Consider the following 16,526-nt stretch of genomic DNA (forward strand, 5'->3'; position numbering starts at 1 on the left):
GTAACACGCTACACTGGGTTCACTACGCCGCCTCCAAATGGGTCAGCTACTATATATATATATTCACCGGGTGTTTTTTTTTGTTCTTTTTTTTGGTCAAAATAAAGAAAATTGCCTGTGGCAGATAGCAAAATTCTAACCCTTAATCAAAATTACTCGATGAGGCGACCATTATTTCTCCGAGAAATGAAAATGCCTAGTTAAATAATTAACATAACTGTTCTAACTAATTGCAATTTAATTATATTGCGGTACATATCTAAATCTACAAATTATAGCCTGTGAGTTCACAAGGTGTATCCACTTGAAGTGAATTCTATGGAGTGGACCAGTTATTGAGATATTAATTTTTAAGGTGTTCGATTAAATGTATTGCAGTCAGTTAATCTTGTAGTGGTGGTGATAGTGGTGGTGTTGCAGCAGGCGGGGTTAGCCGGCATACATAGCTCGTAATTGTTCTGCCTGAGCCTCCTGCGAGTGTCACCCTGTGGTTCACCAGGGGCCCTATACCGTAAAACTTCCTGACGTCAAACTTGCGTAACCGCCGACGCAAGCACCAGGCGGTCACCCCCAGGTTTGTCTGAACAGACCAATCAAACGCTCTCCTCGTTCATAGGAGGTCACTTTTGTTTGCTTGAAAAACAAATAACATCGTCTACACTGAGCGCCTTGTGTTATCTAATTGGCTTACAAGAGGCGAGGGAGCACGCTCAAGTGGAGAGTAATTCGATAGGGCCGAGCCACTGCAATGAAAGCCAATAACCGGATGAAGAGGGTGATGCCGGCGTCTGCTATTGGTCCGTTTTCGCTTAGTTAGCTTGCGGTGGCTGGTCGGAAATCGCGGTGGCATGCAACGGAAGCTTAAGAATGACGCTAAAACGGATCCTCAGCAAAGAAGAGTTGGCAGAATGAGGTCGTAAAGGTGCCGAAAGTTCTCGAAAATGTTAAATGGCCATGCAAGAAGTTTTATTATACACAAATAATTGCATGCTCTCCGGCAGGTGCGAGTACCCATCTCCTGGGCGATTCGCGGCAGCCATCCTTTATAAATTTCGGAACCGAGCAGCCTACGGCTATTAAGAAGAAAATTCAGTTTTTTTTTTTGGCATATTAATGCATGTTTAATGCGTACATGTCAGTTTGACGCGGTGAGTTTTTGGCGGCTTTGTGACGTCGCGTGACAGGCAGGTGAAGTTGGTGCAGCCTGAAAGCTTTCGACCAATAACCGAGGGAGAATGGCGAAAATCTGTCGATTATATTTTACTTTTGTTCGGTCAAATCATGCATAATCAGTGTGTACACGCCATATTAGATGGCGAACTGTCGCGGTTTTCGTGACGTCGCGTCACTGCCAGGCGAAGTGGGAGTGGTCCAAAAAAGTTTTTGACCAATCGCGCAGGGCTGATTGCAGAATTGGAATAGAAACGTTCAGAATAGTTTTACGTTATAGCGTCTAGTTCCTTGCCTCGAAAATCTGCAATCTGATCTCTCCAAAGCGAATTATGTGTGTTAAAGTCCCCACAGAATATTCTAGATGAGGGGCAACAAATGCAAAGGAGCTTGAGAAACGCCTCCATGGTGACCTTCCTTCGTAGACTTACATACACCGACACCACACTGAGTTTTTCGTTTCCTAGCCACATTTGCACAGCGACGACTTCCGAGGAGGTAGAACAAAGGTCTTGCAGCGGTAAGGTGACGTCATGTATTCCTGGCCTGATGTATACCGCTGCAGTGCCATTTGCAAATGACGGTATACTTACATTGTCGTGTCTGTAATCGTCCTGCCATTTGGGAGACTAGCCTCTGAGCGGACAAGAATTGGTATAGTGATGCCTCGAAAGAAAAGACTAGATTCGCACAGACGCTGCAGAATACCGGCTCAGATCCATTGCATTAATAAGAGCACTTTTGGACGGCGGAATAGACCAGGTGGGCGAGAAATTTCCATTAGGCTACTAAGTGTATGTGGAAGTAGAGCAGAGCATTACTGACTCAAGAGACAGCACTGCTTTCAGCGTATCCTTCGTTGAATCTGCAGGCATATTCGCGACGTGTGAGCGTATTGCCGTGAACAAAGCGCACATCACAAATTGGCAGTTTTCCTGCTGAGTGCTTCGAAGTGGTATTTGAGGCCGATTCATTGCGGCTGCATATGCGCGCTTTTCGGACTCTTTTGTTACATGTTCTTCCGGTGCGTCGACCCGTTGCGTTGGCTCAATAACTTCCTTTGTCATTGTGAGAGGCGGGAAATTATATGGTATTCTCCTTCCAAACCACGAAGTTGTGGCGTGCTGGACGTCTTCGTCTTGTTCGATGGAGCGTTTCCTTCATTTGAAACCAAGGCAAACATCTTATTATTTCGCTGAGCAGCAGTCCGTGCAGGACAACGGCCGTAGCTAGCTGGGTAGAAGCCACCGTAGTTTTCAAACACAAAATTGTCTTAACTTGCACACGTCTTAAAGTCATGAGGCCCCCCACAGCGCTTGCATCTCTGCTCCCCACGACAGTACTTAGCAGCATGTCCGAAGCGCTGGCACTTAAAAAAGTGCGATGGTGTCACCCTACGTGGTTGACAAGCTCGTGTCTCACAAAACCGAGGTTAATCTTCGCCGGGCGCTCAGAATTTGGAGCAAATATGAGAACCGCAGAGTCACTGCGTCTTGACTCCCAGTCAGATGGCGAGGTTTTGAGCCAATGTACGATTATTCTGGCATGAAATACTCCCTTGGGCCTCAGATAGGTGAGCAGCTCTTCATCGGAGTACCATTTTGGGACTCCTCTAACAATGTACGTGTTTTTCATATAACTGTGTGGAAACGGGCAGATATGGCTATGCCACCAATATTCTTGGTATCTAGAAAGACGTTAGCTGGTCCTTCTGTTTCTACATCTAAGAAAAATGCTCCCTGCGCTGCGTATTAGCTCTTCACTGGGGCTCCTCCGAGAATCGTTTCAATCTCTAAATATACGACAATAGAGTTCACTTCTCCTAAACCAGCTCTTTCGGATGCTGCAGTGATTACCACAGGAATGCCCACCGTCATGTCTTTACGATGGCACATGATTCGGTAGCCAGCGTCATCCATATCTAGGTCTGAAGAACTCGTGCTTAATAGTGCAACGCCAAAGCCACTAAGCAACCATGTCGGGTTGTCGGATAATGTCCATCGCCGGCTACGAACCTATGAGCAGAACCCATAAACTTGTACTCGGCTGCGCACTCTTAATTTCGACGCACATTTCCTGTGGTCAGGCCATCCACGATATCAAAAGCTCCGTGACACCCTCCTAGCACGCAGTTCAGATTGTCACCTTCTGCTCTCGCCAAACGGCTTTTATACCATGTTCCTGCTAGCTTCACATAAATCCTTTGTTATAGCTGCCTCTCACATAAAAAAAGAAATAATAATACAGGAAACATAAATCTGGAGATTCAAGCAGTTCATTCGCCTTCGAAATTGTTTACTGCAGCAGGAGCAGGTTCTCGCAGCGCTTGCCGTCATCTTGTCGTCAAGTTTAACGATGGCGACGCCGGCAATGTTATCCGATATAGCGTTACCTCTTGTGGTCTCTGAGATGCATGCCCCGACGCCACCATTCTCCAAGTCTTCGTGCTGCACAAAACACCGCATAAGAGTGCGAAAGAAAGAAACAAAAGAAAAGAAAGGCAGGGAGGTTGAACTAAACTTTGTACAGCTTGTTACGCTACATAGGGGGAGGGCGATTGAGAGGAAGAAGACAGAGAGCATCAGCCCAGATCATTCACACACTCTCTGCAAGGTGCAGCGTATGTGTACACGATCGGGCACCCAATTCTGTCACAGAGAGAGAGACAAAGAGGAAAGGCAAAGAGGTTAACCGGATATTTGTATCTGGTTTGCTACTCTACACTGGGATTGGGAAATAGGGGTTAGAAAGAGGACATAGAGGAAAGGATACCATCAAAGCTTCGCCGTGGGGGCACCACGCTTTTGTGTCGGCTGTGTTGGGTTTTGTGTCGACTTTGGTTTTACCAAAGCCTATGTGTTCCGCATAGGGATGGCCGACACCGCAACCTGTGGCCAATGCGGCCATGAAGATTCGATGGCCATATTTTGCACGACTGTCCGCAGTACAGTCCACAGAGGGAATCTCTTCGCCACGAACTAAACCAGCTGGACGGCCGACTACTACCGGAAGAAGGAATTCTACGCCATCGACAGGACCTATAACGTCACAGAAGGCGGCCGTGCAAGTGCTACTGCGTTTTTTCCGATCTACCGGTCTTTGTGAACGTCTTTAATTGGAACGCCCTTCGTGTGTGTGTGTCACGTACTACAGAACAACTCGCGTGACTTTCTGGGCTGATGAGCAGCTGGGTCATGACTTCGGTAAACGGCCGAACTCCAGTCTCACCCAAGGCACACTAGAGAGTCTGGCGTTAGTGTCTGAGGAGATGGTAGATAGTCGATCCACATGTGCACTTAGCATATGTGGGGTGAGTCGACCATTCTGGCACGAACACCGCCCAATATGCGATTGGAACCGAGTGCACGGACAGCTTCCATATATTGCACGAATGGAGACGCCCGACTCGAAGTTAACATTGTCGCAGTGGCATTGAGTCTTATCCGTATCGTCTGTGGGGGATGAGGTGTTATTTGCCACCGTGTTCTGAGGGTGAAACCGAGAACGAAGGGGTGGTCTTGGCTACCACGGCGTCATGGAAAGTACTGACGGACGCAGTGAAACAAGTTCCTATATTTTTAAAAGGCAGCTTTAGGTCGCATGCTCCTGTTGAAAGAGCGAGTATTAGCATAATGGCACGTGAACATTTTGCAGTCCTATGCAAAGCATACACTGTGTTACTGAAGATAAGCAGATTTGGACAACGTGTAAGCGTTCACCGTGCTGGCTGTACTACAATATGGAGATCTCGATGACTTAAATGTACGCCTCTAGACTTCGAAACGGGAAAATTGTGTTTTTTTTTTATTTTTCAGCAAACACGGTATCAATTTCCATTACATTTATTGCATTTAAAGAAAGGATAAAAATATGCTTTATCTAGTGACTGTTGAAATCAGATTTCATTTAGGCAATTACGTTTATTGGGAGTTATTGTAAAACAGTGGAGGTTTAAGTCAAAATTCTGATTCCTGAAATCACTATAAATTATCTTGCTGTTTTAAATTCAAAAAACGTTTTTTCAATTTGCTGCAGTGGTTCTCTCAGAATAGCATTTCTGCCTTTTACATGCATTAGAATAAAAACATTTGGTTGGCCTCGAGCTAAAACTGCCGCTTAACTGCTTTAAATGCTGTGCAGTGACGGTCCTGATAAGGAAAAAGGCGATAATATATGGATGGTAGTGTATCGGTAGGTTTAGACTTAAGGGTCGACGAGTTGTTGGCGATGCAGTTTTACGGTGCAGTGATCTTTATGGCCCCGACCTACTTCATTATTATTATTATTATTATTATGATTATTATTATTATTATTATTATTATTATTATTATTATTATTATTATTACTTCGTTATTTCATCACGGCCAAAAAGTTCTTAAGATGTTCAGCCTCAACATTGCCCCTGTAAAGCGTGCACTGCCACTCACATATGCACGAGATGAAGAAGCAAACTTTACAAAAATAAAGATGAATTATTTATTTGTTTTTTTATTTTTAAGATATGGTGTTTAGGAGAGGTAGGCATCACGAGAGACCCCGTTTCTCCTTCTCTCTTACTCAAATAGTGCATAAAAAAAGATCGGTAGAGTCGCACAAACGAACGAGCGAACAAGACTAACAGTGCATAAAAAAAGATACTGGCTGAAATAATACAAACGACATAGGCTGATAAATTTATAAAAAACGAAAGGAAGTATGCGCTACAGCTTAGTTCACATAAAGCTAAATATAGCCCACTGTACGTCATAAAAGCCATAATTTGCACAGTAAGTAACGTCAATTAGGATTACAGAGCACTCACTTGCAGTTAACTTGTATTTCAATGCCACCACACTGCAGTCTACTATACAATACATGCAAGGTTACACCTCAGTTTGCAACAAAATAAAGGTAACGGAAGAGTTCGCAGAAACCCTAAAACGCTGCCTAAAGATATTTCGGCGAAGCATAAATCATGCAGAACATGTTATATCGCGCTAACAAATTATCCGCAATCCTTGAAGCTTCCAATTTTTGTCCATGTATCTTTTTTTCTTCGTTATAAGGCGTAGTTGCATGTTTTTTTTTTCGTTCAGTTCTTGAACACGTTCCCAATATTTATTTTCATTTTTTTCTCCTAGTGAGTGTGGCTATTTGCATAATTTTTCTTTCCTTCTAATGGGAAACATTCTTTACTTCATAGCGCGCATGTTGGGCAAGATTCCAGTCTCTCCTTGTTTTGGGGCCACATCAATAAAGATATAATGAATATCCCACGGAGTGCGGGAATTAGCGTTAATATGAAGCTTTTTGCCGTCATGGTCGGTGTAAGGTGAGAAATGGTGCGCGTGACCCGGTAGGGTGTGTGACGCCAGCAGTAAGACGGCGATGGCGGAGACGAAGATCGTGAAAGATGATGGCATGCAGACCGATTTTTTCTATTTTATTTTTTAAGTACCGCGGCTGAGAAACTTTAGACGAAAATTCGTTACAGCCAGTGCCGATCGCGAAGGCCTTGCAGGAATAATTCTGGTAGAAGACCGATAATTCAGAGGGAAATGAGATATCTTCAAAAAAAGATGACTGTCAAGTTCGAGATGTCTTTTAACAGTAACGCATACAGGATGTTCCAGCTGCCTCGCACCAAGCCTTAAATAAAATGTACATGTGCATTATGAGCACGCAGCCTATTTAGCATATTCTTCACTGTGCTCTTTAGCGAATCAGAGTATCTTCCTTTTACTGTGTTTCACTAAATAATTAGCACTAAGTTTAACAAAACTATAAATATTGCTTTAAACTCAATATCTTCAATGGACAAGTAGAGCCGATCTATGACAAAATAATTTATTTCCGTGACGAAAAATGATGTGGTCACAATCCTTCTTGAGCTGGAACAGAAAGTGAGCGACATTTTAATAAGCACCACGGGTCCCTGAAATCACGCGCAGTCACTCTAGTGTCCTCAGACATGCTGCAAACGAAAGATGTGGAGCTGCGCAAACACCGAGCGCACGAATAAGCAGCGAGCGAAAAAATGAGGGGGCGATGACCACAGCCGTAGTCTCGCCATATGGCCATCCGCCGCCAAAACCGCTTCGCCCCCGTACGCTCTCTCTCAACCGCGAAAACAATGAAGGAGCTTCAAGAATTTGCCATGCGTTGTACATTGATCATTCTACGGCTACGTTTGCGTCACTGCTTCTACAGACAAGCTATCTCGACGAAAGTGGAAGCCACGACCATTGTATTCGATTCATTTCCGCGGCTCGAGGCCTGTCCGTGCCTTGAGGCACGAAGGAAAGGACACCCTCGAGGCGCTAACAAGCAGCAAGTCGCTCATTATTTTGTGCTCACCACGACACGTGCTTCTGTATGCGCAAACAGCGTGAACGAGGAAAACGCTAAATGACCAAAGCGAAGCACACGCATTCAAGCCAGGCTGAAAGGGCAAAAAAAAAAAAGATCCCGCGCATTGTGTGAATAGACCTTATGCGAAGAATTTTGCAAGTACATGCCTATTGAGCATCTCTGTGGCTTCTGAAAAATTCGTAACGTGTGTGTAACGCGAACTTGTGTGTGACAACAGCAGCAAGGTGACGATAATTCTAACGACGATAGTATGGCGGCGATGTCATGACGTCGGATTTGTTTGCCCTACGGCGTTCAAACGTGATAGTGCTTCGCGACAGGGAACGCAACTGCAATCTAAGGCGGCGACGTTTATGTTTTAGCAGTGCGCCGTTCACCAAAATAAAAAGAAGAAAAGTCAGGCAGGTGATCAGTGTAAGAAAGTTGACGCAGTGATGCGACCAGCATTAAGGAGATATACTATAAAGCTTGTCAAGGGAAGAATGGTAATTAGACGGGAACCTAAACATATTTAAGCAATATATGAATATTGTCTTACAGGAGTGTATACTCATTTTGGAGGATTGATAAGAATAGACCTACGCCCAGACAACCAATTGCGAAAAAATTAGGATATTCAAATAATGTGTTCAATAGCGTGTGCTGCTTATTCTATTAAAAGGTTCGTGCGTTTTAGATACACATACAAGACGACATTAGGTGTGTATGCTTTATGTTGTCATTTAACGTTTCATTCCGCAGAACAGAGAGGCACACCCTGACACAACTTCATCGGTCGAAATTCGGTGCCGTAGAGACCGGTGCATACGGTGGCACATAAAAAGAAGGTGTAGCTCAATTATCAGGAATAAAAGAAAACCCTGAATATCATTCGCTGTTCCGGTAAGAGGCAGTAATAGCCGAATAAAATTTTCATCATTGCCTTAATAAGGACAGTATCGCGTCTGTGCCACTGTTGGAAATCTACCCAACACTTTGCGACTGGACGGTGCGGTTACCTCGCCATACCCCAGCTTTCTCAAGTACTTCACCATAGCGAAGCGTGGCACATTTATACCATCTGCTATCGCATGTTCCTGTGTACCTCGTCGGCTGTGTCGCCGCTGGAGTCTGGCTGCCGCATCGGGGCTGGGACAAAGGTGGCTTTGTTGGCTGTACTGTGGCGTACATTCAATGGCGGGTATTACGCCACGCGTAAGCCGTTGTGAAACTCCCCTTACCAGCTTCACTGTTGAAAAAAGAAAGAAAACAACAAAAAGAGAGAAAGATGGGGGCGAGCATATCGCCATTGAATGGCAGCGAAAGAGACGGCATGCTCACGTGGAATTCGCGACTTCCGTGAAGAGAGCGGTGCTTTCACAGATTCCGAGTACCTTCCGTGCAGATTTACTTTAAAGGGATTCAGAATAAAGCCTATTGCATGGTGCGTATAGAACCTAGGCAGCTCGCCTGCGAGGCTAAGCCCATCATTCGTGCGTGGGACGGATGGCGCGAAACACCGAGTTAAAGCAATTACAAAACCTGCGATGACACGTGGCGTTAGACAGGCCAGTATGCTCTCGGGTGTCAGTGTCGGCGACTTCGAGTGCTTTGACAATACACACCGTCCGACATTCGTTTCGTCCACGGAAAATGCTGAATAAAGTACGCCGGTGGCAGAGATACACAGTGCGTTGTTACCGAGTGAAATGACGATACGTCATGCGACGCGCAGCTCCTGCCAGCCAGAAACCATGGATTTCATAGGCCTTGGAGTTTCCTGCAAAAAATAATGAGAAGTAACTCTGGCACTGTGATCGTTTATCTGTGATCGGAAATGATAGTTGATTAGTATGTTGGTAGTATGGATTCGTCTAATGTTCGCGCTTATAGCTTCAGTCGCTCTTTCTTTGTCGTTACTTCCTGTCTTTTAGCTGTAAAAATGTCCGAACAGTCGCATTTCTTGCCCCGAACACCGTAGATTATGTCAAAATCCATGTCTCAGTGCTGGCGCCCTGAGAATAAACAGGTGGAGATATTGAAGGGCATACTTTTCCTGGTTGCATGGGCGAAAACCATTGCGGGAGCCGGAAACACGTCATCGACTTCGGGTTTTGGACACCGCCTATAAGGTTCTGCACACATGCGTAATCACTGCACGTTGTTGCATATATAACGCGATGCTTTTTTGAAACAGATCATCTTGAAAACTCGAAAAAGTCTTTCGGAGTAAGACGGACAACGTCTATATGAGTCCCTGTACAAGTCATCACATTCACATGTTGACTGAACCTTCGTACTTGCATCTGTCGTAGACACTAGCTCCGTAATTAACCTCTAGTAATTCTTGTAGGAAACTCTATGTTATAGGCCTCGTGGTTGGCCGCTTTGGACGAGCTTTGGACAGAACAAGTTGTGTCACCGGCGACGAGGAGCAATGCTAATGACCTGTATCGAAGCGTGCTTACGCATGGCGGAAAGCATGGCACTTTGTAGCGGTCAGAAAAGCGTGATAGCGTGTTTGTTTGCTTGTATATATTCGTGCCACAACGGCTAGAACTGCGGCCGAAAGCTGCCAGCGAAGAAATTATATGAAAAGTTTAGGGTGAAAAATGTTCAGTTACAGCGCTTGATTTCAGTGGCACGATGCCATTGGAAAAAAAAAAGGTGAATTTTGCTGTCGAGAGCTGTTGTTCGGTTTACGCCGAGAATTAACATTAGGAAGAGCTTGTTTGCTACTTTTTAACAGGATCTATCAAGTTGAACAGAAAAGATGTGAAATAACAGCAAACTGTTCGGTGTGGTGAAATTGAAGACGCGCAATCGTGTGGCGTCGTCGTAGTTCACGTACGGTTAATGTGGCAAAGTTGCATAAATCGAATCCTTTTTCGAAACTTCTTCGCGTACAAACCTATATACAGCTTGGCATGAACCACTACAGAAATATCTCTCTCCTGTTTATGAGAACCCGGTGACATTAAAGAGCGACCGGTTCCCTCGCGTCTGTTCCATCTTACCACAAAAGTTTACCGTACTTGCAAGTGCGTCTCCAAGCGGGGATACGCGTGTTGTTCTGCCTATCGCAAACGAGCCTGCTCACATATACGTCACCTACACTTTACGTTAAACAAGCAGCGAACCACAATACACAGAAAGCAGCTGTAAATGCTTCTCTCAGCGGAAAAGGAGTCATCGTGAGCCTCTGTCAAGTATCAACAACAAAAACGTCCCCGATAAACTCATCAAGGACGAACACACCTAAAAATATTCCAGAAATCCTTAAATCTCTACACGTTCACCTAAACGTGTCACCATCCCCCTAGCCAAGTTATCGCCCTCAACGAAACGAAAATAGAGAACATCATTCGACACCCTAGGCATGCTTTCGTTGACTCGCTTCCGCGACCCGAAGATCATAAAGTGGACAAGGAAAAAAAGAGCGCTTTTACCCGGTTTTATTCACTGATTGAAGCATCTGGTACCCTGAGCCTAAGCTACAAGACCCTTTGCTAAGAGGAACCGATCCGCCGAAAGATACCTTAATCGAATCGTCGCAGTTACTAAATTTGCTTTAACACCATCAATAAATGGAAGCGTAATTTTGCTTACAATGTATGTTCCGTGAAAGAAACATAAAAAAATAAGCAGGCGGGACACAACAGGCGGCATCGCTGCCCTAACTTTCCCTTCTTTCGCCTCAGTAAATATTGTTGACGACGCACTCACACTCGTCACACATCACGATGCGCAATTTTAATACATTCCACGCTCTGTTCGACCCTCCGAATACCCCGCAACGCTTGCTGCTTGGCTTGGCGCCGCTGTGGGGCATCCAGGTCAGACACTGACGCTCCGACGTCGTGGAAATGGTTTTGTTTGTCCCGCATTAGAGACGTCACTATACCCGCGCACGCTGCCTACAAATAGAGTTTCCTGAAAAAAAAATTGCTAGCAGGAACTCCGGTTCTGGTATCGCTCAGCTACCATGATAACGATAACTAGTCCATGAATTTTCATAAGCTTTGTGCTTTTGGCTTCACAGGCTCTCGCGACTTTGCTCATTTCATTTCGTCTTTCTAAATTTTCAAGCAATCATTGTTTTCTGAACACAGCGATGAAATAATTCTCTCCGCACATGCATATTTATTGCGAATTATTTCAATTATGACAGAGTATTTTATTAAAACTGATCAATTTCTTAAGTCACAAAGCCATCTCAAGCCAGATAGACATGGTTTAGCCCCCTCCTAGTGTACGTCGCGTGGAGTTTGTGTTGTTGCAATTTACTTTGTGGTTGGGCACTTCATATGCCTTGTATAGTTACTGTTAAGATTCATTTCATCTCTTTAATGCAGTGATTTAACTTGTTATCAAGCGCATGCAGTTACTTGATTTCTTTTTGCATTTATGTTCAAGGAAGGTATTGTGTTAGTGAGGTGCTCGAAAAACATATTTCCCTTGGCGTTTGTGGTTCGGCACATACTACGAGTAAGGGTATATAAGCACTTAAAGAGAGTGCAGAGGTTCTTGTTTTTGTGCCTAAACGCTGTCTCATAACCACTACGAGGGATTGGCGAAGATGCAAGTGATTTGACGTCTATATTTATTAGGAATATAACCAAAATAAAGTTTGCATACTAGAGCATGGGTATAAATTTATATATATATATATATGTGTATAAATTTATAAATTTATAAATTTATATGTGTATAAACACATATAAATTTATAAATTAGAAAGAATGTTAAATAATAAACGCTTCGTCTTTCTTCTTATTTTTTCTGTCGCAGTCCCGCACAATTACTTATTTTTTATATTGTGACGTGTACATTATTTTACGTTTTACGTATTTATGGGTAATTATATTAACATAATGCGTAATATTTTAAAGTTGAAATACTACCACATGTCTATACATAAAGAAAGAGAGACGAAATATGTATCATTCCATATGCATTAAAAATATATCGGATTCCCTGTTCCACTTCTACATGTGGGCATTGTGGAAGGCCAGGGTTCATATACTCTTGGTGCTGCAAGGGCAAGTATGTAGAACATACGCACAGCACGTGATAGCAATTACGAGTCGTTTCGGAAGACGTGCGTTTGGAGTACAATCGAACTCGGTTATAACGAACAGATTCATCCCCTAAAAACTGTCCGGTATGTCATGTAATTCGGTTATATCCAAGTTCACCTGTAACAAATCTTAACGGACTTTTAAAATGGGTTCGTAAGTTATATAAGGATTCGTTATGTTCAGTGGAGCGCTTGTCCTTGTCTGTCTTCCTTGTGTCCGTGGTGTTATTCGCACTAAACTACTACTTCAAATATGGACGACAAACTAGCCCAACAGTCAACTCTTCGAGAAAAGTAAACAAGTAAGGAATCAATTTATTCAAGACAAACAAGCCGTAGTACTTAGAAATTTTCGGCTTGCCACTATATGTCAAGGATCTACATCTGCATCAGTTTCGTCGGCGTCTTCAACTCTTTCTGCTTGTCGTAGCATGGCATTTTCGGCTCCTCGCCTTCAAGTAATTGAAAGGTTCATGTAAGCAGCACCACACATGTAAGCGATTCGTATGCATGTCGCTTCAGTATGCCTCCGTTATGCGTCCGGACATTTATACACAACGATTTTCGTTCGTAAGCGTTCTATCTTCTTCTTTCTTTCTTTTTTCCCCCTTAGCCGGCCATATTCTTTAAGAATACGTCACACATCAGAATTGGCTAAAATCAGTTCTTACGAACAATTCAGCGTAACAGCGAATTTCAGCCACTTGCGAAGAGGACTAACGAACAAAAAATTTGCAAATTCGGCCACTAACACCCTTCCGAGTATTCTCACACATATTCTTGATAACAAAAGAGAGAAAAGAACAATAATCTGATAGGCAAAGAACAAAAGTTACTCGGCCGAACGAGGCGTGCAAGCGACTTTTTGGTAATCAGCCGACGCCCCGAGTTCGACATATATCCAATGTCCAGTTATATTTTATTGAAATATGTCACTGTCTCCTATGTTCGTTATATAGGCTAGATCGCTTTGTCCGGTGTTCGTGTCGGCTGCTTTATAAAAGAAGAATAATACTAAAATGCCCCGACAACTATGTACCACGTGATGAGGGGGCAGTCTAGCGGGAACGGCGGTGCGCGTTTAAGTTTCAGACCGTTATCCTGCAAAGAGCCGGATCATCGCATAAAGTCATCCAACACTAGCGCGAGTGGTACTTGGATACGCCGCGGGTCAGAGATTGCGAGGTAAATTGAGCGAATCGAAAGGGGAACGTGCCAGAAAGATGGTTATGGTGCATCCTACGCCATTCAGTTCGTCAGCACCAGTCTAGTGACCACGCCCACGTACCTTTTGCCGGACCGTCGGCGTGGTAAATTTAGTACAGGCAGTTTTGTTTAATTCCATCAGCTAAAGCCATGCCTTGAGCGATATTTGTGCAGGGACCACGCTTTGTAATGAAGCTGCGCAGTAGGAAAGTTAAGCTTCCTGGTTCACTCTACTGTTAATAAGAGGTTGATAAAGCTGCGTAATAAACGAAACGAAAAAAAACTGCACTAGCGGATCAATGGGCCTTAGCATTCAATACTTATAGTCAGACCCTCGAGGCTTTAGCACACCACCGCCATCGTAATGGCACTGTTGTGGCCGCCAACCGATGTCTTAGTACTGCGTGCCAGATTTGTTAGCCAAATAAATAAGTAATACGCAACCCCAAGCACAGCCCGGCGTTGCACAGGCTTCAAATTCTGTCGCATTGCACTGCGATGGGAGATTCCCCATGGGTAAATGTGTGCATTCCTTCAGCTGTTAGCGTAAATAATCTCTGTCAGGGGCATGATAAATCCTATGAACGTGATAAAGCTGCGCAATTAGCTAAATGGGTCGTGCATCGGCCTCTGTGAGAGTCTAATCTCAACGCGAGCTCTTCGGCAGGCCCAGGCACGTTCGGTGCGTGGGACCTGCTCGAGTTTCTCTATCGCAGTTTCTTGCACAGCAGAACAAGCGACTCCGCGTACGTGAGGCTCGCCACAGTTGCGGCACTGTATAGGTGCATAGGTGCAGAGCTACGAGCTACGAGCAACCGCAGTCGCCTGCTGTGAGTCCTCTATCCCGCTCTCCTCTTTCTGTTCCCCCTTTCCTTTCCCCCAGTGTAGGGTAGCAAACCGGATGCTCCTCTGGTTGACCTCCCTGCCTTTCCTCTCTTTGCTGTCTTTCTCTCTCTCTCTCTCTCTCTCTCTCTCTCTCTCGCACGGCGGCGATCCAGACTTAGGCGCGCGGCCATGTAACCTCTCAACCGCCGGGCTGAAGGCGACTCGGTGGTCGACATTAAGCCCCCACGTACGTGACGTGTGTCATGGCCGACGCGCGCTCTCCACTAGCAGACGGCAAAATGTGAACATTTCTGAGATTTGCGGTTCAGATTTTTGATGTTCATCTGCGCGTGGATTTTCTGCGACGAATGCACCGGTCCGCAAAGCAGCAGGCGAGACGAGACGGCGTCAAATGCCGCCTGCCTCGCCTGCACGGTCAGGTCACCGCAGAGCAACGCGATCAGCCTAGACGGCAATGTGGACGTGGTGTCCTTCTTCGATTGAGGCAATCGTGAGACGACGGCACCCATCGCGCTTTCCATTGCTCTCAAGACGGCATCGGGACCACAATGCTTTCCACCCGAACGCCCCGCACACCACAGCGTTCTCGCCAAATGGCAGACCAAGGTTCGAGGGGGTGTCCTTCAGATGCCCGACTTGTGGCGATCGGCGCCAGTGCCACTGGGAGCCTTTGACATGGCTGTTGAACTGAGACACCAGTCATTCTTTATTATGGGCATATAATTAACGAACGGTGCCGACCAATGGCACAGAACACTTAGGAAGGAAACGCTTTGCGAAATCGGCCCCTCTTAAGCACAAACAAAAGTTTAGCTCCTCTCTAGCAACCGCCTCTCTACATAGACGCAGGCACTTATATGCTCTAAGGGTATTAAGGAGAGCTAGTTGGAACGAATCCGTCGGGAAAATACAGCACGAGAAAAAAGCATGGACAAGGAAGGAGCATGGGACAAGCGCTGACTGCCAACTATTTGGCTTTGTTGTGCTCAGACACAAGTATGGCTTGGAGGAGAAGTTTGTGGGGAGGGAGAACTTATCACGCACTTCCAGCCGCGCATGCGTCAAGTAAATAAAAGGTGAACTCGTGTGAATGGAAGCAAGAGAAAGCACTGTGAGATTAGATGCGGAGATACCTAAGCTCGGTGTCAGTAAGGGCGATCGAAGGAGCGTTGGCGCATGCGTCACTTTTGCACATAATGACAAACTCTTCAAAAATCTCACGTGCTGTTTGGTCTGCATACCGGCGCAGAAACCATACGTGTTTCTTGAAGAACCGGTAGGCAGCCACACTTCGCACGGTGGATGGCCAGATTCCTCCCGCTTTTCGTTTTCACGTTATTAACGTGCTCGCACAGACGGTCGTAAAGGCAACGGCCCAATTGCCCGGTGTACGACCGGCCGCACGGTGTCGGAATCTCGTACACGGAGTGACTTTGCACGGCACATAGCTGGTGGGGTGCTGCTTGACCCGGCCCCTGTTGGCGGGTTTGGAAGCGTTCACTTTAAGGGAGCTCAGTTTGATGGGAGGCGAATATACTCGACCTTACCGCGGAAACACCGAAACCACGCAATGTGCGCGCTACCCTTAGCGTCCTGCAAGAAGAGAGTCGTCACGCAGTCCCAGATGAGAATTCTTGCGTTTTACGTGCGAAAACCACGGTTTGATTACGATGCACGCCGTACTTAGGGACTCCGGATTAATTTCGAGCACCAGGGCCGATCTCTAACGTGCCCCCAATGCACGGGACCGGAAGGTATTTTTCCTGCCACCTCCATCAAAATGAGGCCGCCGCGGCCGGGATTTGATCCCGCGACCTCCTGCTTATAGCAGCGCAACGCCATAGTCGCTAAGCCACTGCGTCGGGACAGACCCACACTAGTGCACTGACGCTAC

Source organism: Dermacentor variabilis, chromosome 2 (assembly GCF_050947875.1).
Source record: "Dermacentor variabilis isolate Ectoservices chromosome 2, ASM5094787v1, whole genome shotgun sequence".
Classification (NCBI taxonomy): domain Eukaryota; kingdom Metazoa; phylum Arthropoda; class Arachnida; order Ixodida; family Ixodidae; genus Dermacentor; species Dermacentor variabilis.